Source organism: Pempheris klunzingeri, chromosome 14, assembly GCF_042242105.1.
Source record: "Pempheris klunzingeri isolate RE-2024b chromosome 14, fPemKlu1.hap1, whole genome shotgun sequence".
In the NCBI taxonomy this organism is placed as follows: domain Eukaryota; kingdom Metazoa; phylum Chordata; class Actinopteri; order Acropomatiformes; family Pempheridae; genus Pempheris; species Pempheris klunzingeri.
In genome coordinates this window covers 516309-544275 of record NC_092025.1, presented here as the reverse complement: position 1 = coordinate 544275, position 27967 = coordinate 516309, and the positions used below count along the sequence as shown (strand labels likewise).

The 27967-nt window shown below is 47.0% G+C and overlaps 1 protein-coding gene across 1 annotated transcript in view; it reads left to right on the top strand.

The window, feature by feature from the left end:
- Positions 1 to 27967, top strand: part of LOC139212918 (E3 ubiquitin-protein ligase RNF43) — a 69563-nt gene that overhangs the window by 14596 nt on the left and 27000 nt on the right. The gene's annotated exons all lie outside the window — the stretch shown is intronic.

Genomic DNA, 27967 nt, shown 5'->3' with positions numbered 1-27967 from the left:
AAACTCCAATTAGTTATTTCAGGATAAGGAGATGTGTTTCGCTGTGGCCAATGTTCAGTGTCTCTAACTAAATAGCAATATAATGAGAATAAACTGCACTGAGTCTGGATTATGTGTTGTCTTTCACAGTGAGTAGGACATGTATACAACAGCTTTGTTTCCTGGTATTTCAGTTTTCATATAGTGTGCTTGCTTCAGATAAAGGTAATAGTCACAAGGGACTGATTACAACCAAGTTCCATATATTGAATCATATATGGCTGCTGCTAATATACCAGATTTAGAGTTCACAATGTAATGCATTTGTTGTGCCCCCTGTTGGTTCACACTGATATGTGGCTGCCATGTTGTTCATCTAATTTTGGATGTGTGTGTGTGTGTGTGTGTGTGTGTGTGTGTGTGTGTGTGTGTGTGTGACAGTACGCTGGTGCTATCCCCTTTCCTGGCAGTGGTTGTAAAACAAACGGAGTTAGTTAGTTGGAATGAAGTAATATTTGCTGGATCTGCTCTGCTGCATTTTGTTAATTCATTATTAGGAGGTGGTGTGACAGCAGCCATGTGAACGCTGTGAAAGTGTGAATGTCCATCTGTGGCTTTATTATAGTGCATTATGTCGCTTATTTGACCAGGTGGCAGCGTCATCATATTTGAACCAGGTGCTCGCCCATATTAGGTTGACTGTCTGTGCTCACGGCACCCCTGATGGTATGTAAACATACTTTGAAGAGTGGATAATTGTGTGTGAGTCTGATTCTTTATAATTGACATGTAAACACAATGAGCTTTGAAGTGTGTGTGTGGCATGGACTGTATCTGAAAGTGTGATGTCAGATATCCTCGGGCCATACGCCGCTCTGTTGGTTCAGTGAAGAGAGATAATCCCCCTCTCCCCCCGTGTACCTCTCCCAAGCTCACTTCCTCTCCCCAGCAGGAAGTCCTGTCCTTTTTATGCCCCGACAAAGCAGCGGTGGCGGTAGCTTCGCGTCGGAGCCTCATCGCTGCAGCTTTTAATTAACTCTGAGGTGTTTGGTCTCTGTCTTTTAATGCCAGGGGGTAAATGATTAGGCGCACAATAGAAGCACACCCTGAGTTGCTTTTATCCGTGTGGTTCATGATGTATGTCAGTTATTTTAGGTATGTATTAGTTCACCTGCAATTATCTAGCATGTCTCATAGCTCAAATTTGAGACATTTCACTAAAAACCACAAATCAGTCAGGGGATCATGCTGGCCAGTAGGATTCTTCCTCTGGGAACCGTGAATGTCTGTGCCAGATTTCATGGCAAGCCATCCAATAGTCAGGACCAAAGTGGTGCAGTCACCACAGCCTTGACACTAGCATGGCTAATAACAGGAAGTCTCACCTCTTCTTGACTGTATTAAGGCTGTGAATGCACTTTTACAGGCTTCAACTAGAGTTAAATGACCTGTTTTATGCTGTGTGCCTATCGGCAGTAATCCTGTGTGATTTCAGTGTGTCTGTTTTGCAGAGGTCTTTGCACTTTGTTATATAACCCATTGTACACAGACAGCGCTGCAGCAAAGGTCGGCTGCATGACACCTCTGCTGAAGGGATGCTAAATCAAGAGTTGGCCTTGACTTTGAGAGGGCCGACATCATTTAACTGATGCCTGGTTGGAACAGGGGCAGTATCGCTAAAAACTTCACAAAACAATATGCACAGTGATGCCCACGCCACAATATGGTGAAATTACAACTCTCCAGTTTAAACGTCAGCTGTCACCAGTGCATAATTATGTGTAAAACACACAGTCACTCACCACCTCCTGTACACAGAGCTAACACTTTGAACTGTCTAATTAGGCACAACTTGAAAACTGGTGAGATCTCAGACACACACACACACACACACACACACACACACACACACAGACATAATATGCCCTGCAGGGACTCAGTGGTTCCAGTCTGCATGGCGAGCAGGGAGGAGAGAGGGCAGTACCCTTCAGAGGGTTTCTCCTCCACGCCTACGACGCCTTTGTTTTCTCGCATAATGTTTTCCTTTTGGGTCACCTCTCCAGCCTTTTAGGGCAGTGAAAGTGGATCTGTCCAGGGCCTCTCCATTACATAGCCCATCAGATAGGGAGCGCTAGATAAGTCCCCCCTGTATAATAAATGTCTCATATTTGATCTTCACAGGTGGGAGCGGTCTCACAACAGTGTACCCGGGCTCCTCTCCTGGGACAGCTTGCACAAACACCTGCTCTTAGGAGGAGAGAGACACGTCTAGCTGCCTTTTCACATACGCTGTGCCACACAAACACAATTTCAAAAGCGCACACAGTCATGCAGCCATTTCCTGTGACCCTGCGCCGTCAGTGCGTGGGAAGGTGAAAGGTTAACATATCCTTGCTTATTCAGCCCGACCAACCTTTCAGGAAGCTTTATGGTGCGAATCGTAAATTAGTTAACCCCCAACCCAGAGCCCTCACCCCACGCCTCGCCTCCCTACAGTGTACAAGAGAGAGCGCCTTTGCCTCATCGGTTCAAAGTTCAGACTCCGGGCCAGACAATCATTGACCCAGCAAAGCGACACCATTTTAATGGAAGGAAATGTGACGGGAAATCAAAAGGGAATACAAGAAGGGTTGGCTCCAGAATAGAAAAGGCATCATAAATAAAGTGGAAAGTAAATAGTAGAGGCAGAATGTCAGGCTGCCTTGTTAGCAGGTATAGTGTTGCATGGCTGTGGTCTGAATGGGAGGCACTGGAGACATGGGAGGCAACCTTAGCTGTGAGTTATGTTTCCCCAGCTGCACCGGCATGCACTTCTTGTTCCCTGCTTAGCATACACCAACAGTCAAAGCGGCGGCCTGTCAATCATTTTTCAGGGTGACACTTTCCTTGGAGACCATTGGCCACCCGGGGCAGGGGTGTGCTCCACTAGACGGCCCGCCGCGAGCTCTCCCTCTCAGCCCCACCTATTGCTTCAGGTCGGCCCTGGACACTTTGTGCACTGGCATTAAGGAAACACGGTGACCTGCTTCTGTGACACGTCTGCCGCCCTGGTTACATATGATTGTGCCTTTTAACAGAAACATTCTTTAAACAAACCTGAGTGGAGTGAAAAAATGGTGAACGGTGGAAAGAGAGCGCAGGATTTCAGCGGTGGCCTTTTGAAGCAAAGCGAGTGTGTGCTGCAGGCTGGTGCGGCCGGAGACTTCACTGCCACAATGTACAGCCAAATCTCTTCATTAATTTACATTATTGCACGACTGAAAGCTCTTTGTTAACCATACTTGAGATATGGTTGGGACCTTTGCATTGTTCGTTGTTTTACTGCTATTCAGAGGGCTTATCTAATGTAAATATATGAAAGGTTCTTTGTATCGGCCAGCTATTTTCAAACTACAATCACAGTTTGTTTCTCCAGCAGTGGAAACAGTCAGCTATGCCTCCCTCTTTGGAGAAACACGGATTACATTTAGAAGTTGGTAGTTAGTGATATACAATGTGTACAGAAGTTATACGGGACCTTCAGCTCACCGAAGGATAATCCACACGTACAGGCTGCTGCAAAGTTGGCTGAGGAGCTGACCCCAGGCCTGTGTTGTTGTTGCCAGTGTTTGTATCCAGTAGCAATGGAAACAGGCATTTCCCCATTTTATCTCTCCCCGTTTCCTCCACTATACAGATTCAGTCATTGTAACCTGCACGCTTCACTCTGTCATCATCTACCCGCTTTTTTAGCCCCTTATATTTTTAGATCTCTTATCTGATATTGTCATGGCGATGCAGAATAAACAGACCGTTGTGATAGCTGCAGGTTTTTCAGTTGGAACCTGTCTCTGTGTCCTTTGATCAGAGAGGCCTTTTATTCTGCCAAGAAGCTTGAGAAGCCAGGGTGGGGTGGAGCGGAGGTGGGAAGGAGGGGGTGTCTGGAACCACAATGAGGCAGCCAGAAGAGAAGCGGTGCGCCACAACTGTTCCCTGAATGCGAGGAGCGACGAGTAGAGCTGACAACTCTTAGCAAAGTTTTTACCTGAATTGACCAGAAAAGTATCTTTAAGACCCGACAGATGTGGAGAACATGGACAGTTGTCAAAGTGGAAGCTCCCAACACAGGTTCAGAAAGGTCTTTTTAGCCTAAATTCTGTCTTGTGCCTTGTGGGTGGCCCTATGTATGCTGTGCACCCACACGCTCCTAGGAAAACGACAGCACACGCCTCCCTGCCCAGTGACGACGGATGGTGAACATTCGTAGTTGGTGCTATCAGGTGGACCAGTGAAGTCGTCCTTGGCACGATCCCAATCTCTTATCTGTGTCGTGCCAGTTGAGAAAGATGGCAAGCTGTGATTGGTCAGGGGCCAGTGTGGGGTCTGCCATGTCTCTGGACCCAACTCGTGCTGGAAATAAAGGCCTCTGTGATTGCCAGTGATCTTTTCCTAAATATAATGTATGTGGTCTGATATTGGCATAGAGGCCCAGCTGGGTAACAGCTGGCCTGGCCTGCTTCTGAAACACTAGGTGAAGCTTAGGACGGCTGAACCATGTTGTTACTGATTGGCACAAGGCTTGCCTGCAACATTTGCCAGTGATGACATCCTTGTTTATCCTGTACATGTCAGTGTGACTTAGGCAAAGTGAGATTTGGTTGGAGACTGTAGCTGGAGTGAAAGGCAGCGGGACGGGGGGACGGGGGGATGGTAGCATTGATGGAGTAGGTGTGTGGATGTGTGTTCACGAGTGTGTTTGTGTGTGCCAGAATGTAGGTGTTTGTGACAATACGTGCGTGTGAAGTCGTGCATGAGCACCGAGCCTCTACATGGTGAGGTCATTGCTCATTGGCCCTTTTGTGGGGGTAAGGTTGGGGAGCAGTGATGCCTGCTACAGACGGGGAGTGTGGGAACCAACTGGCCAGCGCACAGAGGATGGGGGTGGGGGCAAAAGATGAGGTAAATGTTCTGGAGCCCAACAATCAGCATGTTGATGTCTTCACTGGGTGGCCTAGTTCTATGGGGGCTGCAGGACAGAGCGGGTCGCTGGGTCTCAGGGCGCTGTGGGAGCTCTGGGCAGGGACACACAGCACCATGCTGCTGGATGATGGATGAGCTGCGCTCACTGCTAAAAATAACAAGATGGAATCATTCCATGGGGTGTCAAAATATGTACTCCACTTGATCCTGAAACCAACAACTTGTAGCAAATGAATGGACTGAAGGCTGGTTTGTTTGTGTGTGTGTGGCTTTGTGCCATGAGGTTTAAATTCAGTTATATTTCTTCAAATAATAGTTTAATTCAATCATTGTATCGTGAATTGATAAAAACGATTAATGAAAGCTGACAAATCAGCTTTTGAGTTTTAACTTCATTTCGTCCCGTCCCGTCCCGTCAGCCCTACCTCCAGTGTGGTTGTGTATGTGCAGGTGAGAGGCCTGTGAGGGTTTTGTTCATGGTTGCTACAGTAATCACTGCTGCTGATGTGCTGGGGCGCCCACACCGTCGGGGTGGAACTGGGGGGCATCTGCTGCATTCACGGGGTGTTGGCAGAATAAGTAACCAAGAAAACCTCCAGTTATTCCAACTTGGGAGTCGTGTGGCCTTTTTTGTAAGGGGCCAAAAAGGTTGTTAAATCTTTAGCGATATATTATATTCTATAATCTTAACATCCAAAAGTCTAAATGTCTACTGTGCACAGGTCTGTTCTGAATGATGGACCTTGCTTTCACTGCTGCTGTTATTGTCTTGTCACCATTCCCTCAGTCAAACACATATCTGTCACACATGAACTGAATGCCGTTCTTCTTCTGTTTTCTGCAACAGTAAACATTTACTGCCCTCTCCTGCTGGTCTCCACTAACCCGACTATAGTCCACAAAGTATGTCTTTTTATTGTGGGGCGAGTGGTGCTATGTTGGCAAAACATCACAGATCAGAGTCTTGGCTCAGGGATTTGTAGCTTTGGCACAGTTAGCATTGCTTACAAATAATGATAAGCCTTTGCTTCTCTGTAGAAATAGCATGCACCGTCATTGTGGTGAGAGCTGGAGTCCTCTCGCTGCTCCCTGCTTGACAATACGATCCCCCCAATAGTGTTCCAGGCTACTCTGTTCCTAAGCATATATTTATATTTTTTCCAAGCACAGTTGGCTCCTGTTGGAACAATGTCAAAGCCGTGTGGGGGGGAGGGGGCGCCTTGACACACCCCCCTCTTTGGAGTGAAATCTTAACTGCCAGCACTCAAAGCCTGTCAATGAAAGGCCAGCTGTTCCCCGCCCTCTGCCGGCCTGCCCAGGCCTCCGTTAGATGCTCGCCTCGATGTTCAACACCCCCCCCATCCTCACACACACACACACACACACACACAGCCCGGGCTCGTGTGAAAGCATGAAATGCCATTACCGGTGGGCGTCAGGTTACGCGGGCATAGCACCAAGCTATGTCCCCACTGCTAACGAAGGATGTGGTGAGAAACATATGCTACATGCTAACTGTGCTCCCAGCATGGCACTGCGACTCTGCACACACACACACACACACACACACACACACACACACACACAGATCCTGAGGCCTCCGGTTGTTGGAGCACAATTCTGTAAAACTTAACCATACGACAGAAATAGACGGCAGCAGTCTTTAATGTTAGAGTCTCCTCCAGAAAACACAGGCTGCTGGTGGGACCCCATGGAGGGAATGGAGGCTTATGTGGCCGGCTCATATGTTACTGTAAGAGAAGAGCTCTGTGACTGTTTTGAAGCTGTGGCTAATCAAACACACCGTGGAGGAATGTCACTGCCAATAACAGCCTATAGTTCACCATGTTGTTCACTCTCAATGTCAGTCACTGACTACATCAACCACAACCGCACATTTGTAACAAGTGTTTTATGTTCATTTTGTTTTTTAGCTATGCTAGCAGCATGCTAAGTAACTGTGAACCCTCAGCTGTAGAGCTAATTAACAAATGTCAGCATGCTAACATGCTAAACTAATGGTCACCGCGGTAAACAGTGTACCTGCTTAGCGTTAGCATGCTTACGTTAGCATGCAGCTCAGTACAGCCTCGTGTGACTGCTAGCATGGCTCCAGATTAGTGTTGATCTTCAAAAGAAAAAATACAGACTCCACAATCCAGCACGACACTTTTCAGCAGCTGATATTATTCCGTTTTATATATTTAACACAAAATATTATTATTAATATATTAATAATTATTTGTTATTACAAGGCCATGTCTCCTCAAACAGTAGTTCACAGGGATCATGCTTTAATTGCAGCTTTATGCTACCTGCGTGGACATGCAGGCAAGAACACTTGATTGTATGAGTACACCCTTTTGGGGAGCAGTTGCCAGTGTGTGTGTTGACGGGCTGTTCAGAAACCGATTACTCATCTAGGATAGCAGCCTATGGTACATAATACAAGATGCAAGCTGTTTTTCCAACACATTAGTTCTGTTTCATCGTATATATTTAATTACATCATGCACGTCAGCAAATTAGCATTTTGTAGGCTGATACGACTGTTGCTGCTGATAGTAGTTGTGGTGTTTTGGAAGTGGAGTGCTTGGTTTAATTTCTGCACGTGGGAGGCATGCTCTGCGTAGCCGGAGGATACAAAACCAGATCATATCTCATATCGGCTCATATCACTTCTTGAGTCTTGTCCATGATCACAGACTGCTCCACTGCCTTTCCTTCCACTGAAAGCTATTTCTCTGATGGAATTCCATTTTTTAAGCCACCAAAGACTAATATTTCCTAATTGATCGTTGTTTATCATCTGTTTAAGTAGTTCTTTGAACATCTCAGTTTCATTTTCCTCTATGTTTTTGCCATTCCCTGCTCTTTCCCCGCGTCTCTTTGTCAGAGTCGGGTTAGCTTTAATGAGTGGACTCCATTGTTACTTGGGCCGGCCGCCTGCTTGCAGCTGTGGATGAAACTATCTAGTGTATTTGGCATGGCGCCCGTCTTCGGCCTCAGTTTCTATCTGGAGGAGGAGGAGATGGAGGCTTGCACGTTGGATGTGCTTGATGTGGACTGATGGACAGCAGACAGCTTGCCATGTCTGCGGGAAAAACACGAGTGCTTCCCTAATCGGCCAAACGGTGGTGTAGACAGACACGGACTTACAGTAGATGAGAGATTAGCCAACGGGACTCGAAGTGAAAGTAACTCTTCCATAGTTCGTCTCTGATGTTTTGCTTGTGTCCATGGCCCATACGGTATCATCTGCTCGTACAGTTATGTGACAACATCAAGCTGCAGTGTAAACTCTGCCTTAACCTGTGGGCTCCACCGTCCCCTCAGCCGTTACCCCGGCCCGTCAGATGCTGCTTACAGTCAAAACACTGAGATCTCTTATCATTTTATCCCCCGGGTGAAGGATTTTGTTTTGCCCAGCGGGGTTAGTTTGTCATGGGCTTTCCGAGTATTTGTGGAAAGTTTATAAATCATCTCTGACATCAGCTGACGGCCCCATAGTCCTCATCTTTCAACCGGATGGAGGCGACGTCTTGGAACTCCCATATTACACACATCATCCAAATCAGATAAAAGGTGATGTGTGAAGCCAGAGAGAGCCCAGGGGCTAACACCTCCCTGCTTTGTCTGGAGGCCTGAAGCAAAGTGAACAGTTTTCCCTCTTTCAAATCACAATTCCAGCCCTCGCTTGATGAAGATAATTAGATGACCTGTGAGATTTATTAAACTCCTCCTCAAGACTGAAATGTGTGCTAATCGCATCAGGCAGAGCGAACTGAATAAAACCTGGCAACAACTGTGTCAGCTCTGACTGAAAAGCTGACGCTCGCTGCTGCGTTTGTAACCTTTGATACTAAAACCTCTTGTAACACTGCTCGCTTGTGTAGCTGTCCTCTAAACTAAATACATGTGGAGCAGGAGGCCGACTGGGGAGGATCTCGCTGAACACACTGCGCTGCCGTGTGTGTGTACGTGTGTGTTGGGACGGTCTTGAAATTCCAACAGCTGGGGAGTTTTCATATTTGTTCCAAAGCAGAGCACCGGCTGGACAGTAAGACACAAAGTCTGAACACCTGGGGAAGTAATTGTTGAGTCATTGGTATTTATCAGCCCTCATATTGTTGTGTCGCTTTGTGCTTGTTGGCAGTAAAACTCAAATATACACACAGAACCCTTTTCTTTTGTTGCATTCCTCCTATAAGCACACAGAGATGGGTATCGTAAAGTCCTGCCAGTCTTAAGATAGTCGTCATGCTCAGTGGTTTGGCTGCTGGGGGAGATTTGACCCTGCGACCTGTCTTTTGTGGAGCTCGTGTACAGTATGCTGCGTTTTCATGCCACCGTGATCAGCAGCAGAGCGGGCTACTGTAAGTGGCCTGGGTGGAAATAAAGGATCGGGATGAAAGGGGACAGATTACATATTCATCTGGCCCATTTAGAGGAAGCGAAGCCTACAGAGATGCCTGTCGAAGCACACGGACGAACCCAAGATTACTCACAGGTGCAACTGTGACACAAACACACACACACACACTTCCATCTTCACCCTCAATCTCTCTCGCTCTCTTTTCCCAAGTCGTTTCTCTTCCTGTCCGTCCATTTCAGACGCTTGTGTTTTCGCCACCTTCAGCTCAGTGTGTGTTATCGAAGGCCCTCATCTCTTTGGTCTTGGCGCGTTTCTGCATGCACAGTCTTTGTCTCTTATCGCCAATCTAGCTCTCTTATCAGTTCCCTTTTATGCGCAAGCTTTTTTTTTTCTTTTTTTCCTTGTCTGTTGTCGGCGTGCTTTTATTTTTGCTCATAATAAAGTCCATCGTAGGAAGATCCTGCTCCTCGCTCCTCAGACAACAACAAGCACGTCGATGTCACAAGGGAAGAGAGAGGTGCGCACACAAAATGGACACATGGCAAAGCAGTTATTTTTGTATGATGATTACAAGTGAATACGCTGTGTTCTGCAATAAAGTTCAATCTGTTTGCACTTAAAGACAATAAGACCTGAAACAACACAGGCCTGGTGTGTCAGGTCTGGCTTACTTTACTGTCTTTATATTTCTACTCATGTGCAGAAAACACAGCCTGTATCGCAGCTTTCCTGAAATGGTCTCCCATGGTGTGTGTAGACTGTATTTTATGTAATGTCAGAGGAGAGACAAGCATCCCTGTGTTCAGTTCAGCTGTGAAGCTTCTCTTCCTCTACATGCACGAACTAAATACGTTCTTCTTGTCCGAGTGCATTCTGATAACCCTGCTGGTCTCATGATGGACAGTTAAAAAGAAGGATCAAAATCAATGCATTGTCTTGTTTTATAGATCCCATGTGTCCTGGCCCCTACATTACCCGTATTCAGCTTGGTCACATGCTGTGCGAGTAGCCTAGAGCCGTCAGCCCAAGCCCCCAGGAAGTGCACTGGGCCTTTGTTTCTTGAGCCTTACAAACCCCACAAAGTGACTGGTTACACCATCAGAGTTTGATCCATTCTGTCTGATAACACTTAGAAAGTCTAGAAGAGAGAATCATTTCATGTCCATTCAAGTTAGTGGAGTTAGAAGGCTAACTCTAACTCTGCTGGGCCCCCAGAACAGACGCAGCACGTTTCATCCGCCTAATGTCTTTATAGCAGGAAGTGGCTTTTTGGCTTCATGCTCCACCGTGCATCTTTCATAGTGACAGCGCCTCGCCTCAACGCTGTATCGAGTTCTATTTATACAGCCAGGCATCAGCCTGAAGCAGAGACGAGGAGCTGGTTACAACGGTTTGGTCAGCTGAGAAAAAGTAAAGACTGGAGATTTTTATGCAAACAACAGCATTAAATGGGATGTTTGGTGGTTTCACAGATCACAGTGTCTTGCAGAGCAGCGCAGCATGTATGTGGAGCTCAGGAGTTAGTTAGTATAATGTCTGTCTCAGTGCCTCTACAATCCAGAGCGATTTATTGGCCAAAATCCACCTGTACTCTGTGGCTGCACACACTCCAGCAGTGTGTGAGAGATCTCTGGTGCCCTCTCCCTGTCGACCAGCTGGCCTCCATGTTTATGGACAGCCAGCTCGCTCTACATCACAGTGTGAAATCTGTTAAGAGGAATGATATGTAGGTATCTGCCAGGTTTACTCAAAGTGTGTCACACAAATCTATGCACACACTATTCAGAAAAACTTTATTGATCCAACTGTTTTTCTGTTGTAGAACTGCAGCTTTTGTTAAGGGAACACAGTGATAACAGGATCAATCAGATTTACCTCCTCTTAAAGACACTGGCCAAGATCAGGTCTCTTGTTGACTTCATGTGGAGGAGTAAGGCCTCATTATGACGACAAGACTCAAGGAAGGCACTGCACCTGGCCAAGAAATAGTCCCACACACAAGTCCCTGTGAAACTGCTCCCTGTGTGTTTGGACGGATCAAACTTGGAGATGTGATGGTTAGATCATGAGCTTTAGAGGTGCTGGTACGCAGATTCTTTTACTCGTGGTCCGAACTAGCTGTCCTCCACTGTCTCCAGTCCTTATGCTTACCTAAGCTAACCCTCTCCTGGCTTTAACTTTGGATTCAGCGTGCAGACACAGTGAGGCGGGTACTGATCTTTGCATCCTACTCAAAACGGCCAATAAGAGTATTTCCTGTTTGTTGATCATTCCTTCTTCCATTCATTCACTAAACACTCTCAAATCTCAAATGTGTGTGGAGAACACAGGAAGACCACACCATGAATTTTGCTCTCCTTGGGGGTCCTGCAGCTTGACAGGCGTGTTAGTGTTTTTGATTCATATCTGATCTACCTGCCTGCTCCTCTCCCACATTCTGCCTGATTGGCCTGAAGGGCCAAATAGACGCCGAGCTTCTGAGCAGATCCACACCAAAGGAGCTCAGCAGCTCAGCTGTCGCAGGTCTGTGCCTAGGGCCAGATCCATCGCGTGCAACCACTTCAGCCTCTAATTAAGCTTCTGAAGGGAGCGACAGCCTTTATTAAGAATAGAGAATTTTGCTTCATATCCCATGCCCCAGCTGGTACAAAGGCAGGAAACTAACTAAAAAGGGCCTCCCATTTAACCCCTGTTGTTATGTCTGTGTAGGTGTGTGGATCTGATTCACAGAATTAGGACTAACGCTACATTTGTGCATGAAGAAGTATGAGTGTGTGGATCTGAACTTGGCTGTGCATCGTGTTTGGCGGTGTCGGGTGGGGGGCTGCAGCCGCTGGCGGGGGATGACTCCTCCAGATGATCCTGCGTGTAGCTGCAACAGCGACGCAGCTGGAATTGTTATCTCCTTTGATATTAAGGCTGCATGTAATGTGGAAAACACCCTGGGCCGGCTTCACTTCCTCCTCAGACGATAGGGGTTTCACATGACAGTTGCTTTTTTATAATCCCCATGAGATTTGTAATTTATTCCACTGAATTCAGCCTCAGCTATGTTAAATATTTCCCTATCGCTGTTGTTTTTGTTGTTGTTTTTAATCAATATGGGGATTACATTTAGTTTTGCCGTTTCTGAAGCAAATCAGCCACAAATGCAGCTTGGCATTAGATTAGATGTTGTTCTTTTAGTCGTTCGCTTCTGAGCAGACTCTTCGGGACAAGCCCAAAGTCGAGGTTGTTGCCTTCAAGGAAATTAATCAAAGGAAATGAATTTCCACCTCTGGTGAAAGTGGAAAGTGTCTGATAAAATAAGGGTGAACCCGGTGACCAGGTAGGTGGGGCCAGATAAGAAGCATGCCGCTGTATTTTCCTCTGGGCCTTTACCACTAATATGGCGCTCCCTTGTGATGAATGTCTGAGATTCTGGGTCTGTCTCTCTCTACCTTAACAACATGTTCCTCTTGGAGGGAGTACTAGGGAGGAAGTGCTTTGGATGTCATTGCCCGTCTACCCAGAGGGGCTGCGTGTTGAGACACACCCCTCCTCCTCCTCCTTCTCCTCCCCTCCTTCCCTTCCCGCCTTCCCTTTCACACCCCTCGCACTGATCTCCCAGCCCATCCATCTCTCCTGAGGCGACAGTCCCGGCTCCTTTCCTAGAGCTGTCTGGCCTGTGGGGTCTGTGCAGTGAGACAAACACACACTCACAGTAAAACACTGCCAACCTCACTTCACCACTCCCAAATAACGCAGACGCTCCCATGCTCTTGTGCCTGTAAATGTGTGTGTGGTGTGTGTGCGAGCTCATGTGTGTTAGAGGACTGCCTAAAGTAAACCACCGATAGAGAGCGACGTCTAGGCAGCTGTTGTATTTCCGTGTAGACACAGAAGTTTGCTTGTACCTCAGCACTGACCAGTGACAGTGGATGGTCCTGAGTGCATCACAGAAGCCACTTAGCATCTCTGAGGCCCTTCACATGGTGTGTGTTACATTACAGTGACTCACCGATGGATCAACCATCTCTGAGCCTCAGTTTGTTTCCTTTTCTCCTGCACATTAAGGAGACAGCTAGTTTCTCCCATTCCCTGTGTAATGATGATGCTACCGCTAACACACTAGCTTTTATCATCTATTCATCTGTGCCACCAAAAGGATTCAGGATCACTGGACTCCAGTTTTGGCCAATTTACTTGTAAAATATCACCAATAAGTAATTCTATACTACTCATTGAAAGCGTGATTATATAAATATAATGTAATATAACTAACCAGCAGCAGCTGGTTTAGTCCCAGGGACCCTGAGGGAGCAGTAGTCAGCTTAGAGGAGCCAGGATGTAAAGAAGACACATTTGGAGTTAACCAGGAGTCACATTTCCATTTGTTCATTCATTTTTCATTTGTTGGTAGATACTAACGTCCCCCCCACCTCACAACCCACTCTGAATGCTAAGCTAAGCTAAGCTAAGCTAAGTGGCTGCTGGCCCCCGCCTCACACCTGAAGGACAGACTTGAGTGGTATTTACCTTCTTATTTAACTCTTGGCAAAGGCCGAACTGTTCCTTTAACATGGTGTCCAATTGTAAGCTGAGTCTCAGAAGTGTCTACAACTGTGGTTTGGGATCTCCAGCTCAGGTGTGAGCTAAATGTTTACCTGTGTGGGGGCTCTGGGGGTGGACAGCACCCAATCTATGAGGAGAAAGATCAAAGATCATTGACAATTAGATAAAAAGCAGAAGGAGAGAGGCTGGGCTGAGACCTCCCTCTAGCGCAGTAAATCAGTGCTCAGTCGTTGGCGCTTTGAAGAATTAAGGACTGCCGGTAAAACAGCCATCACACAGGAGGCACCCTGAGGCTCAGCAGCACTGGGAGTAGAGTCACGTCGGCACAGCCTCTGTCAGAGTCCTGGTCTGCTGGTCTTTGTCAAGAAAGTCTTTCACTCCACTCTTCTTTAGTGTCTGCATTCGTTCTCGAACATGTACTTTGAATTTAAACAGGAGCCACTGAAACAGAATTAAAAACAGACTCACATTTTAGGTCTGCTGACATCAGCCAAGTAAGTCTTGGGTGTATCTGGTGCTGTTGAGGGATGCATCAGGGCACAGGAGTAGGGCAGTCAGACTAATGATATTTCACTGTTTTGTTAGGCTGAGTGACGCGTGGAGCTGCCACCTCAGTTGGAAAGCGTGTTTAAAGGGTGTTTGTGTGCCAAGAATCAGAGAGAGTGGAGATAACCACTTAAGTTCATAGTCGTCCTGCGTAAGCTTGATCAGCACAGCAGCCGGTGCTATCAGGATGACTCACCGCAGGCTCGCTCTTCATCAGTGTCAGGATGTCAGGATGACTAAACTCCTGCTTGAGTCACACATGTCTGCTGGTATTGATTCAACAGTTCACTGTAGGCTATGGGACCGGTCTGAATACCGACATACATAAAGGGACACACCTACAGTTTACGTAAAGCTTTATGAGCATCAGACAGAATTAATTCCTCTGCCATTACTGAGCTCATTGAATGCCGTGAGTCACACCTTCATACGGGCAGATGAAATCAATTAAACTAAATGGAGGGCAGAGCAGGAAGCAAACACTGGATTAGTGTGTTCAAACTGTCATCACTGTCACTTTCTGCACCGTGAGTATGTTTTGCTCATTTCATGTGGTGAGATCAGCACTGTGATGATCGCCGGGGGGGCAGGATGGGGTAGAATCAGTTAAAACATGCTAGATTAAAGATTGGTGATTTTAGAATGATATTAAGATAACACTAACTTGTTAATAAACACAACTGCGTGGCACTTTTTTTCCTAATATCATCAAGTGTGACATAATATTTATCATTATAGAGTTTATGTGAGACCAGTGATACCACCCACTATGATGGCCTCCTATAACTATGTGATTTAAATAAGATCTCACCTTGATATATCAACATGTGTAGTCGTCATGGTTGATGTGTGGACCGAGGGGGACCGACACACTTCTAGTAGAACCAGAGCACCATGAGAATCCCTTTGGGGTCCACTTTGTCACATCTGCTCAGTGTAAATTATATTACTGACTTTAGCTCTGGTTTGGCTCACTAACTCCTCTGGCTGTCTTAGCTTGTACCTTTTTCCATTTGGACTCAAACGGAGCTGCCGATTAGATTAATTGGTAAGTTGATAAATCAATCACTCCACTGACAGAAAATTAGTCAGAGGAAATCTTGGCATCTTTTCTGACCACACGTCTGGTTGTTGTCTCTCAGATGAGAGACGTTACTGCCTTTCCCTGTTCTGTCAGTGTAAAATAATATCTTCAGTGATTAATCAGCAGATTAATGAATCTGTATTGTTACTTGTACTAAAACAATCAGCTGTGTCAAACTGAGAATTTGTGGTAGTGAAATGATTTTCTGTTCTATTTTTAGAACATACACACACACACACATGTCACACAGTAAAGAATGTGCTGTGGAAGATGTGAACACTATCTGAAGAAGTGGATGTTTTCCCTTCCTGTGTTGTTACCTTTCAGCACACAGACAGATGTTTAACATCAGCAGAACACCCACAAGAGCTTGTTTGGAGCTGTTCAACTCAACCATTCATGTAGATGCACTGCCCCCCCCCCCAGTCCACAGCTCTGTTATTTTACCATTATCCTGAAATGATAAGCTGGTGTGAATGGCAGCGGGAGGGACGTGACAATCGGGAGGTGATGAGTGGTCTCAAAGGTCAGGGTCGCTGTTGGTTTGGCTGTGATGTGGTTTACCACGGGGGAGCTGGAGCGTGATGCAGTTTGGCGGAGTGGCAGCCGGCCTTTGCCACACAGCGCTGATCCCTCTGAGGAACCGGCCTGTAAAAGCTGGTTCTGATTTGCAGCCCACCCACATAGCAGCGCGGCTTGAATGGACCTAACTGAGGGAATGCTGTGCTTTCCCTCAGTCTTTATGGTTTCCCTGCCAGGAGTCTAATTTTATGCGGTTATTTACTTCTACAGTGGAGTTCCATCGCTTTTTTTCTCCTCTCTCCTTCTTTCCGCCGGGTGCAGGTGTGTGTGCACTCGACCGAGGAGATGTGTTGGCTTGTCTACAAAGGCTCCGACAAAAATGGATCAGGAAATTCTGGTTCCACTTTATACTGAGTCCCTCCCCTCGCATGGCAGTAAATGCCTCCCACCCTCCCCCTGACCCTCCCACAGCTGCAGGACAAGGTGATGAAAAGTTATTGCCACATTGTTGTTGTCACCTGCCCGCTGCTAAGTACAACATTCCTTCCTAGTAGTCTTCAATTAGCACTGAACTTTAATGATCTGATCGGTCGGACAGAAGGTAGGAAAAACCCGATACTGGACTTTTCTTCTTCTCTGTGCCGCGGGCGGTTCAGCGGTCTGGGGACTCGGATGACAGTTAATAGGCAACTGCAGGACTGTCGGCATTGTGGACCCTCCAGTTGACTCCAGTTGAGACAGAATTCTCCAGTCTCCTTTCATGTCATATGAGGTCACCTCCTTTTGTGTCTACTGTGCACACACACACACACACACACACACACACACACACACACACACTGTCTCAGAGACTCACAGATACCCATGGCCGTCACACCCTCAGGGCCAGAGGAAGGAGACCCGGCAGAGGAAGTGTAAAGGTCTAATGTGAGACTGCTGAGTGACTCTGGAAAGAAAATAGATCAGGTTGCCAGCCAGGCAGGCCTGTCTTTATTGTAAAGATGAGTTGATCCGTCTTTGTGAATGGGTCCCACCTCCGTCAGCAGGGTCCTGTTTGTGTCGTAGACCCCTGGACCTGCCCGCGGGCCCTAACCGCAGAATGCCACAGTGGAAATTTGAATTCCTTTGTAATGCAGAGGAATGCCATTCATGGAGTTTAGACTTGGAAAAAGATACTGAACCCAGTGATTCATGACATTGTAATTTTCTCCCCTTGTCTGACATGTTTGACACATGAACCACGACGCATGGGTCACTCTTTAAGGTTTAACTGAGGAGTGGTTGCTGAGGTCACCTCAGGGTCTATGTGGTTTTTTAAATGGAATACACCCCCAAGTGTGAGAAATCAGGGACAACATTGTGATTATGGTAAAAATAACATATAATGCTCTTGGCATGTAATGATAGATAGTGATAGTTATTCCTTGGGGCCTTTAACGAGGACTTCTGAGACTGTGCTGTAGTGTTGGACTGCATGTAAATCCTGAGCCAAGCTGTGATTTTACCCACCGTCATGCATGAGGGGAGTAAAGAAGCTGTCTAACCCACTTCTTGGTTACTTCTTCAAAAGTGGAATTCTGCAGTCATCTAATGCTCATTTTCATTATCAAGTGATCTGACCATCAGCTAACTGTTCAAGATGATGTCTTCACATATCTTGTTTTAAACCCCCAAACATGTCATTTACTATCATTTAAAACAAAGCAGCTAATTGTTATATTTGAAAGGATGAATAAGCAAATGTTCAGTATTTTGGTAGAAAAAACCTGCACAGTAATGGCTACTCTAAGGTGTGAGTGTGAATAATTGTCTGTCTGCGTGTGTGTCGGCCCTGTGATTGACTGGTGACCAGTCAACCAGTAACCCTAACCCTAACCACCAGTCAACCAGTAACCCTAACCCTAACCACCAGTCAACCAGTAACCCTAACCCTAACCACCAGTCAACCAGTAACCCTAACCCTAACCACCAGTCAACCAGTCCAGGGTGTCCCAGCCTCTCGCCCAGTGTCAGCTGGGATTGGCTCCAGCCCCCTGCGACCCTCAAAGATGAGCGGTATACATGATGGATGACAGATGAAATGATCACAATAGTTGATGATTCATTTTTCAATGCCACAATTTATATGAAGTGTAAGTAAAAGAGAAGGGGTGTAAATGCTCTGCACACACACAAATCACATCATGTGAGCTAATATATTTTGCCTTGTTGGAATTAAGCAGAATAAGTAGCAGAATGATGCAACTCTGGGTCTACTTTATACTTCTATACTTCTTTATACCCCGGGTCTGCCTTCAGCAGGATCCCTGTCTTATGTGTAAAGTCTTCATGGGAGTCCAGCCCTGCCGGTGGTGAGGTGGTATGCTGTTGAGCATTATCAACTCTCCCTGTCTCTGTCAGCGATGGCCTGGGCCTGTGTCTACAGCTGTTGGGTTAGCCACCATATTAGAACACAAAGGAGTGCCAGCGGTAAATCTCCCCCTAAAGACAAGGCAAGGACAGAAAGGGAAATGTTTTGATGGGGCCCAGAAGAAAGGCTCAGGAGTGAAGAGACTGACCCCATGAAAAGATGAAATTGAAATAAATATTCCACCAGGAAATGACTTAAGGAGCTCCCTGGAACTGACCCCAGCCCGGTTTAGTCGTGTGCCAGAGGCTAAAAGTAAGGAAGGCACACTTTCTGTCGGGGGCAAACCCTCTCCTCCTAGAGAGGACACAGCACGGAGGATTCAGAGTCTCTGTTTACGATTAATCTTAGCCAACGATAGTAAAAAGAAAAAATGCACGCAAAACTCGAGTACAGTCTGGGTTTGCCTGATTGAATTGAAAGGCCTTCTCTGGTGCTGCCAAGAATCTGCAGAAAAACAGCAAAGTGTTGTCTGCAGGCCCAGAGAGCTTCCAGGTTAGGAGGAGGAGGAGAGTACGAGTGTTTGGCTGAGGTAGATGAACTGCTGCTGGGGCTTCATGTACCCCACCCTCCTGACAGAGCCCTCTCTCAGTGTGGGCCAGTGGTGGAGCGGTGCCCACTTGTGGTATCGACTAAATCACAGACAGACTGTCCCTGCTAAAGAGATATATCCAGCGGGTACCAGAGTACACTAGCAGACCTGTACTAATTTAAAAGCTTCCCCATGATATGACACACAGCGGTGATGACGGGGCTCCCCTACCTCTCATCCCGCACAATACAGCGGGGCAGAGCGCAAGGCTGCTGAAAGGCCTTTAAAACAGGAAGTGCTGCAGCACAAGGTTCCCGCTGTGCTGCTCGCTTGGCTCAGGCACTTCAAGTGTGGCCCAACACACTCAGCGTACTCTTCCCCTTCTGTAATTATGCACCAAACACAGTTCAGAGAGGAAAGAGGTCTAAAGGAATGTAATTTGTGCATGATTTGTTATGTCGGAGTATACTTTGGATGTTATTCTATCTAAATAGTGTTTTTTTTCACTGGCCCTCAGACAGAAATACAGTAGGTGAATACCGCCGAGTTCATTCATCGGGCTCGGGCTCAGACTCTTCCTGCTGAGATGGCACAGTTCTGTGAAAATGGAAGCCGTCCAATGGCAGACAGCAGCAGCAGCTACAGCTCAACCTTCCTTTGTTAGTGTCTGTGTGTGTACTGTATACACACTGTTACCAAGCCGGACAGGTGATTTATGTTTATATACACTAGAGACTTTTATGAGTGTATGTATGGATGTGTTTCATGGTAGCCGTGCTGAGTGTGTGCTGCTGTCGGAGCAGGCAGATGTTATCATCCGGCCCTCCGTCCCCTCACTGAGGATCAGCACTGCTTGTATTTACAGCAACAAGTCTGAATGTTGTCAATGAAACTTGCATGGAGATATTTACCACTACCATAAACCATCCCCTTTGGTACTGGATTCACTGTAACATGTTTCGGTTAAGTGCACTAAATATTAATGCTCTTCACATTCTAATACATTTTGATTATAGTTTAATGCACGAGAGATACGTGATGCATCAGTCAGGCTAGCCTCTGGCTAAAAAGAAGAAAATATGTCCAGAAAAAAACCCACAAATGTGTTTTTTCCCTCAGAAACAGATATATAATATAATCATCATATACCAATGTTTAATCGCCTTCACTTTTAAAACAAAAATTAGACTTTATGTTTTTCTGAAAACTAAACTATGAACCAAACCACAGTCTGCTTTGAACCTCTATTTTACATATCTTTACACCGTCTAGCTGAGGGGGGGTTGATGTCCGACTCGTCTCAGTCTCTCTCCCAGACACACCCGCTGGCTGTAAGAGAGAGTGGTGTTCCAAAGGGCACCAGTGTTTACCTGCCCACTTGAGTGGATTCCTCAGCCGGCTGGCTCAGACGCTGAGGTGGAGGCTCCGGTGCCTGCGTGTCTACTGTCTACACCAGAGACATTCTTAGCCTGATATCACTGCCGCACGCTCAACAAAGATGTTGAAAGGCCATATTGAAGCAGGACTAGGAGTGGAGGGCTGTGGGGAGGGGGGGGCAGGAGAGGCAGGGAGGGAGTTTGGGGAGATGGATGGACTCGGCTCATAAAGTCCACTGTCGTCAGCGCGGGCCGGAAGCCTTGAAGTGTCGTGCATGCAGAGGGAGAGCAGGTGTGACTTTCTGTGTATGTTTGTGTGTGTGGACGTGCCGTATGTGACTGCGCTGGCATGTGCGTGGGTGCATATGTGTGCTCATGTGTTCAAGTGAGTGCATCTGTGTTTGAGTAATAAATAGAGTGTAAGTTCCGGCCGGGGGGGGGGGGGGGGGGACACTGAGCGGGGCTGCAAACACACATGTACTGTACATGCGGTGTTGCTGAGGTCAGTGTGCAAACGAAGCACAACTTACTGGTCACCTGCTAAAATCAGGCTTTCTTGGTTAATGATCCAGCAGTAGGTCATGCCTGTGTGTGTGTGTGTGTGTGTGTGTGAGATCGGGAGATGAAGTGACTTCAAAGCGGCATGGCAGCATTCTCTCAGCCCAGCCTGTTTACACTGCTCACTGGAGTCTGCATTCCTCTGTCTCATTTTTCCATGGCATTCCATGAGGAGCTCCCTGCTCCTGGCTGCATGCCCACGCCTCAGCGACGTTTACCCCCCAAGGCCCCCCCACTTCCCACCCTCCACCCCTGCCCATACAGTACATATAGACTTCAGTGCACACAAGACACAACGTTTGTCCATTAAAACAAGTCAGGACCCATCTGGATCTGGAGAAGCCACCAGCAGGGCACCTTCAGAGAGAAGGAGGGAAACCAAGGAAGTGAATGCAGGGATCACATGCACTGTAGCACCACAGGAGGGCAGGAGATTCAGCCTCTCAGCCTCCCCCCTCCCCTCCCGTCCCACCCTCCCTCCCTCCACTGACTGACGGACATTCAGGTGGATCTCCAGACGCGCCATCGTCAGTCCCTGTCTCGCCCATGCCGGACAGAAACATCTGCGCTGGTTTGTCTTGAAAAGCTCTCAGCACATTCCCTGACCATAAATCAGGCTGCTTCAACGCCTGCCTCAGAGCCAAAGTGAAATATAGCAGTGAAAAAGAAAACAATTATGCTGCCAATTACAAGGTGTGTTGCAAGCAGTCTGCGGCCACATCACAGAAGCTCTCTGCTGATGTTTTTGTAGCTATTTACTGGTGGGGTTGCTAAGGATGCATCGTGTGTGTGTGTGTGTGTGTGTGTGTGTGTGTGTGTGTGTGTGTGTGTGCGTGCCCAGGCCATATGGTCACATAAACATTTGCAAAGAGTAAAAATAACATGGAGAAGCCCTTTATTTAGTTGTTGTGTTTACTTGCTCTTTGCCTTTATGACTGCTTTTCTCCAGCGTCGGCCACAGGTGATTATGGGATTCCCTGTGGGGCGGAGTGGAGGGGTGGCGGCAGACAGTGACATCCGTGGAGAAATATGTCACTGTTTTTCTCTCTTTTTTCCTTTCCACGGGATCCTCCCCTGGATTTAATTAGAGATCTTCCATGACAGAATAGTAGGTAATGACAACTGCACATTAAAAATCCTCATCTGAAAGAGAGCTTTTATGGAGTTTTTAATCTCAGTGTTTTTGCTCCGGGAGACCTTTCTAAGAAGTCATCTTCTAGACTCTCCTTTGTTTTATGGCTGATTTCTTCTTTCCAGGAAAATAAGATTTAAGGCCAAACATGCAGCTAGTGCACATGTTAGTATGGAAAGGGTTTGCAGCGTATAATAACCATACAGATGTTTAAAGAATCAGCCAGTACCATGAGGACAGAGGAAGCCAGGGGGTTAAGTCATTTCTGTCCGTCACTTGTTTTGAGCAGATGGGAGGACGGGGATGCCTCGGAGGGAAAATGATTTATGGAGTAAGTTCTGACCCCGATAACTGAGCTTTAAAGGTATCTGCAACTCTTTTATAGTCAATTCACATTTGTGTTCAACACCTGACAGGTGAAGCACACCTGCTGCCAACTCACAGGCAACACGGAAGACTGTGATCCATTATACAGAGCCACATGCCAGAGCATATATTTCAGTCACAATCATTACACAGCTGCTACTTATCAATCCATCTAAACAGCATTACTTTGACAGTGTGTTCAGCTCAGTCTGATCAATAAGCATTTTTAGCAGAAATGAATGAAGACGAGCCGATAATGTTTTTTCACCATCAGTTCAGAACAATGTGGAGATGTGATGGTAAACAGGCAGGAGGTAGTTGCATACTTCATATCGATCACCATTTTATTCGTTGAGTGGTTTTAAATGGCAGCTGTTTAGTTAAATTTCCACATCAGAGGTTTGGGGCTGTTCCTGTCCTCACACACAGCTTTTTGAACAAAGAGAAGCTCACTGGCTGCATACGTCATCGTACAGTGGCATCCATTTTCAGCCCACAAGCTGCGTTTGGGGTTTAAGGCTTTATGGGGTTGACTGGAAGAACAGTTGGAAAGCTGGAGCGGCGAGAGGAAGAGGGAGGGCAGAAGAAAACGGCTCCTCTCATATGCCATAATAAAGTTTGACCCCTCTTTAAGAACAGTATTATTGCTGCAAAAGAGACATGTTGGTGGGTGGGTGGCTCAGAGGTGGGTGGGGGGCATGGGATTGCATTTCCAAATGAAAGAGGGATGTTAAAACACCCCCAGCAGCCTACTGGTTTTTTCAGTTTATGTGCAAGTGTGTAAAAAAGGCACCTGTCTCTTGTTAAACAGAACCGCTGTGCGACCCCCCCTCTGGTGTCGCCGCTCTGCTCTCTGCTGTGCAACTAGTAGTTTCATTCTGAAGTGGTCCCCCCCGATCTACAGTCAGTGTCTCATCCCCAGTGAAGCTAAGGTGGAGATGAGCTGTCGGATGGCTCGGTATTCAATGGTATTCAATATTTATGTCCCTCTTAGGATGAACTGTGATAACTTTAGCCATCCCTTCATCTCATTCTGTTCAACACTGTGTGTTTGTTGCACAGTCTGTGAAGTGTGCCCTTCGACATGGACGCAGTTTAACAATCATGAGCCCAAAAATGCCCAAATAACGAGTGTAATCTACAGTAATTAGAGGAGCAGACAGCTGGTCCTCCTGTTTCTTCGCCTCGTATTTCTCTTCGGTCTGCTTCTCTGTGTCTGTCCGTCTCCCATAGTTTGGAGTTCCCTTCTGTGAACACCCTTCCTCATTCCCCCGGCTAATCTCTTCCCACATAGCTGACCTTAGTTCCCAACTGTGAGTGAGTGACACGTTGAAAAGTGTGGCTTTTCTCTCTGACTGCTGTTGTGGAACCTGAGAGAGTTTGAGAGTGGCCCTGCGGGCCGGGGACGGGCCGGAGGAAGCCTGGAGGACGTGTGGATGTAGCCCCCGTGTCTACCGGGAAGACGGATCACTGCAATACTAACAAACTGATGGGTTACCAAGCCTCTGACTTGTTATGACAGGGAAGTGCTGTGTTTATGTTTAACTCCAGCTTTGAAATGTATAGCTTAGCGCCGGCCTGAGGCTGATGGAGTGGCCCTAGTTGTTAGTGGTGTTTCCACGGTGATCCCAGTGCAGTGTCCCATCAGCAAACTCACAGAGAGAGATAACGGGGGGGGTCATTCTGCTGTGATTTACTGTAGCGGCTATAATAATGGTGTGTAATGTGCTCTGTGGACAACATTCATTACATATTAGCTTTGTTGCGTCATCCAAAGACTTCAGTTTATTGTCCTGCCAAGGTAATATGGTCATTTGTAAGCTACACAGTGAGTGCTCATCGCCACAGGGCCTTTTCTCTGTTCTGTATGTGGGTTTGTTGTCACGCTTTGGACTTTAGACTTCAGACATAATATAGGTCAGTGGTTCTTGTAGGGCGTGTCCCTCTGACTGTGTCTGCCACTAAGAACAGTCACTCATGGCCACCACAACAGGAGAACATGACGCTGGGAACACAAACACACATTAAGATATTAAGCTGCTTCCTTTAGGGTGTTACAACTCACTGAGCTCTAAAATCCAGCATTTGTATTGACTTTCCACGTAGCTGAGTGAAAATCTGCTGCACTGATCAAAGCGTAGGTGTGGCCCCACCCAGCTTGGTGCGCAAAGTTCATCCCAGCAGAACTGATGTGCTGCACGTTATGATGAGACGCTTGAACATCTCCTAGAATCAAGGGAAGCAGACAGAGAGGAAAGCAAAGACTAATCAGCTCTGGGAGTTTCAGTTTATCACAACATGGTCTCTGCAAGTGTGTCGCAGCATCAGAACAACCTTTAAACATTTGTTGTTCCTCCGGTCCACGTACTCAACATCCAAGCTCACTCCTTTAAGACCAACTCCTTAGACAGAGAGGGAAGAAAGAACCTGCAGATCCATCTCCAGGTTCTTTCTTCCCTCTTGTCTAATCCCTTTCATAGAGCAGAGAGACAGTCTGACGGGCCTGGAGTCGGGGGGAAGCACTCCTACTTAAAGAAAGCGCCCGGGCAAATTTGGGGCTGGTGGTAATTATTTGGGCCTCATTATGGGATCACATTTCCCCGAGTCATTCTCTGTGGTAACTGTTACTGGATATGGGGCTGACACTGTCAATAAAGCGGGGGGAAAGATGACACGCCTTTTGTTTTGACAGGACCAAAGCAGTAATGCCTCCTGTTCGTTTGCATTTGCAAAGAGAGCAGCAGCGAGGGCCTCACAGCCACTTTTCCAGATGCTGTGACAGAGAAAGACCCTGGCGTCACTCTCAGATCAGCCGCTCAGACTTAGTGTAGGGTCAGAAGATATAAGGCCCTTTGACTGAGCAGTGTGGATCTGTGTCACCTATGGCACAGCTAGACCACAACTCTGTGTGTGTGTGTGTGTGTGTGTGCTGAAGCCAGCGGTGCTTGGTTATTGGTCCAAGGATGGATATGACATTTGAGGAAAGGCTCAGTGGCTTTCAGCCCCCCCCTCCACCCCCCTCCACCCTCCACCCTCCCTGAAGTAACCGCTGAGATTTAAAGCACTGCTACACCCAGCACTGTTGCTCACCCCCCTGCAGGACGTCACAGGGACTTTTTGCACCCGTGGATCAGTAGACACACATGTTCACATGCTCGGGGGCCTCTAGCAACAATACACAGTTGTGCTCTCGCTCACTTGACTCAGCCTCACACAGGGATCTTAGCTATGACCCACTAGCTGATGTTTCTCCAAGGTGGCAGGACGGGAAGCAGCGGGTCGGCGTCTCAGCCCGATCCCACGAGACCGGGCCAGATCTTAGCAGGCATCCACGATAAGTGTTTCCCAGTAACCCGGGCAACCAGATTCAGATCTCTTTCGACTATTACATGCGGTCTCAGTGCTCCTTTTGGCAACCGCTTTTCCTGTTCTTAAAACAAACATTTGCTCTCATTATAAAATCTTCTGCCAAGCTGAATAAGAGGAAGCTTTGATCTTCAGAGACGGATATAGAACATAAAGAAAACTGCTTGAGGTTCATTAATTAATGCTGAGAGTGAGCAGTGAGGCTCAATCACTTCTGTAACCTCTGTGAGAGACAGGCAACAGCACTCGGCTTTCCAATACTGAATTTTACATTTGTGAGTCTGGAGTGTCACTTTGACCGGACATGTAAAATACAGGAGTCATTGGGTATATAGAGTGTGTGTGTGTGTGTGTGTGTGTGTGTGTGTGTGTGTGTGTGTGTGTGTGTGTGTGCTGTAAGTGTGTGTGTGTGCTGTAAGTGTGTGTGTGTGTGTGTGTGTGTGTGCTGTAAGTGTGTGTGTGTGTGTGTGTGTGTGTGTGTGTGTGTGTGTGCTGTAAGTGTGTGTGTGTGTGTGTGTGTGTGTGTGTGTGTGTGTGTGTGTGTGTGTGTGTGTGTGTGTGTGTGTGTGTGCTGTAAGTGTGTGTGTGTGCTGTAAGTGTGTGTGTGTGTGTGTGTGTGTGCTGTAAGTGTGTGTGTGTGTGTGTGTGTGTGTGTGTGTGTGTGTGTGTGTGCTGTAAGTGTGTGTGTGTGTGTGTGTGTGTGTGTGTGTGTGTGTGTGTGTGTGTGTGTGCTGTAAGTGTGTGCAGAACAGGTGTGTGTTTAATGAGTTTCAAGAGAGTGAGAGAGGCAAAGAAAAGACATTTCATAAGATTTAGAGCCCAGACATGAGAGGCTGAGTCACTCACTGAAGAAGTGGGTCAGTCAGAACCCAGGCAACAGATAGTATGTACTTTTAGGTGTGTGTGTGTGTGTGTGTGTGTGTGTGTGCACGCCTGCAAGCTTGCATGTGGCAGGGTTGACTGAATTGTTCCCTGATATGCACCACCCTGGCAGGCTTTCCAGGCCTGGGGGCAGGGCTCCTCAGTCAGTCTTGAATTATATATCCAGATTTCTATCTGTATGAAAGAATAATCACACACTGATCTATTTCTTTCATCTACCAAACCGATCTCCTTAATGTTGATTATTTAACATCTAGCATTTCACCCAGTAGTCCTCCACAAGCCGTATGACCTGAGCGGCTGGTAATTGAGCGGTGGAGGTTGATGAGAGGTGCGAGCTCTCTTTGCCTCCCCCTCTAACGCACACTGACATAAGTGCCTGGGCCTGGCTCCCTGCTGGCAGCAGATGAACTAGAAAGCTCTCTTGCTGATTATTGGCAGATGAAAAAAGAAGATCCGCAGGGCTAAGCAAAGGAAAAAAAAATATTATTGACTTCTCACCGCAGCTACTATTTATTCTCCCCTTTTTCTGTCCACGTATTTGTTTTTGAGGCTGTTAGATTCTTGCCTCGGAATATTTTTGGGGTTGTCTTTGATTGAGCTGGAAAGGAATGCCTTTAATCGTGGCTACAAAGGAACCAAGGGACATGTCCCCGTCAGTTCTGCAACAGATCTAGACAGATGAGGAGGAGGAGGCGGAACGGAGGAGTGAGCATTGTTAACAGTCTGTGGGGAACCGTTTGCGTGCCCTGTGGTTTCTCGTCCCTGTGAAATGGAGACTCAGTGATTTGGTTTCCCAGGCCCCTTTTCCTCAGGGCCGCACACAAACCAAATGAAGACGTTTCAGTCTGTCCCGGTACCCATTTATAGTCCAGCGGCAGCGAGCTTCTAAGTGGTAGATGGCACCGATGGTGGCACATGGAGAGTGTTCACAGCCATCTGATTGTAAGTGGTGTGGGCATATCTAAAATAGAAGATAATGCTTAGTCTTGTCAACGATGCAAAACATAGACACTGTGACCATTGAGGTGGTTGCCCTCAGAGCCTCAGAGAGCCAGAGAAAACCAAAACCAGCCGCTCCCGCTGAGCCTGTTTGGCTCAGCTTTGGGATTATTATCTGCTTTATTAGGTATGATCGCACAGCTCCGTGCATTGACATGTTTAATATCACAACGAGATCCAAACACGAGCAGGTAAGCCTACAGATTCAAAGTAGGGTGTTGTCCTTTCACTGTAGAACCAGATTCTTCCTGCTAAATGTAGCTCTAGTTCACATTTCCCACAAACCTGTAGCAAACAGAGCAGAGGTCAAAGAGGGAAAGTGTCATT